At 41.7% G+C, this 1,711-nt stretch overlaps 1 pseudogene; it reads right to left on the reverse strand.

Annotated features, from left to right (window-relative positions):
* Window positions 1–1,106: 1,106 nt before the first annotated feature.
* Window positions 1,107–1,332, reverse strand: LOC146891475 (Nuclear RNase P; annotated as a pseudogene).
* Between the last annotated feature and the right edge of the window lie 379 nt (window positions 1,333–1,711).

Consider the following 1,711-nt stretch of genomic DNA (forward strand, 5'->3'; position numbering starts at 1 on the left):
GTCGCTGGTAGCTAGCCTGCAGTTGAGTCTGCACATCTCTTTTAATGTGCTTCTTCACATCGACATTCTGGTGGTATGAGTTCTCACTATCCAATCTGAGGCAATGTGCTAACCCATCATAGTCAAAAGGCTTCCACTATGTAAGTTATTGATCAATGCAACAAAGCAGATGTTGTGCTTGAAACAGTCTCCAGAGTGGTTTATCTTCGAGCCCTTTACCCACTCATGGGTATTGACGTCATGTTGAGGGGTACCCTGGTAATGAAGTCATAGAGCAGTGGTTGTCACCATGTGGGTCGTGACTCTTTCACAAGTGTTGCCTAAAACCATCCACTTATCAGATATTTATACTATGATTCACAACAGCAACAAAACTACAGTTATGAAGTAAATGCCGAAATAATTTTAAGCTTGAGGGTCACCACAACACAAGGAACTGAATTAAGGGGTTGCAGCATTAGGAAGGTTGAGAACCAATGGCGTAGAGGAAGATAGGATGCATACCCTGTGCCATGTTATCCCCAAGCATGGGTGACATCTTAGGGGAGTTACCGTGTTAGGTTTGCCAGTGCAGAATTACAGACATGGCCTCCTCACTGCTCTTTGTAATGTAAGGTTGTTATACCATTAAAAAAAATCCCAACGTAAGTCTTCAAGAAGGCAATTTTGAAAGTGAATAACAGCCACTTAGGTAGGCATACTCTATCGGCTGATACTCTTGCTAACTGTAGCCCCTTAATTCATCTATTGTTCATATTAAATACTCAGTTCAGCGACCGAGAATCACATGACCACGTCTTCCCACTAACAGAACAGTTAATTAGCTCCAGCAGCCTGAATGTCTGAGAAATTGCAAGAAGGATTTATAATTGCGCAGTGAAGTACAGCAAGTGACTTAAATGTCTTTGTTCAGCATTTACAGTTTTTAGACCATTTAGATTCTCAGTCTTCTGATAGAAACAGAACACTTCATTTCTTTTACACCCTGAATGAAGCTTTAGCATCATTTTCCTTCCTGGATAAAAAAAGGGGATTGATTCTTATCAAAGCAAATAGCTCTATAAAATCTAAAGAAGGTTTCTCTACGGAGCCCATACGATAAAAAATGCCTCAAAATAGAAGGATTTGATGAAAACTCCTTTGTATTTTGTGAGTAAAATAGTTTATTACAATCATGTGCTGTTTCTGTCTCCCTCTCCTGTCCAGTCAGCCCATGAATGGAGACCTGCTTTGTGGGAACTCTCCTCCCAACTTGGGGAGAGCCCAGTTCCTCCAAGGGACTGGGGAGTGACAAACACTCTGCCTGTATCCTAATGATGAGCTTCCTCGGCGGCCCCATGTGTTGATTCCATATCCTTCCTTAGACACAGAAATTCAGTGAGAACAATGCCTTGGAAATCTCTCTGTGTCCTGAAGGCCCCACTTTATCAAGTTTTGCAAGTTTCTCAGCATGTTAGATCTCAATTGGAGCCCTCTACTCAAGCTGATGCACACAGTCTTAAAAGAAAAATCAGTGGAGAACGTGGCCTATTGAAGAGTTTCCTAAAAGTGAGGCAAAGAAGCTGGGCACCATGGTAAGCATCTGTGGATCAGGATTTTGATACTATCTGTCATTGGCTACAGAGCAATACAAGGCCAGCCTAGGGTATATGAAACACTGACAAAAGATAAATAGACAAAGGCGTGCTTTTGTCTATTTCACAAGCAATAG

The sequence above is a fragment of the Myodes glareolus genome, chromosome 16, assembly GCF_982192425.1.
Source record: "Myodes glareolus chromosome 16, mMyoGla1.1, whole genome shotgun sequence".
NCBI classification, from domain to species: Eukaryota; Metazoa; Chordata; class Mammalia; order Rodentia; family Cricetidae; genus Myodes; species Myodes glareolus.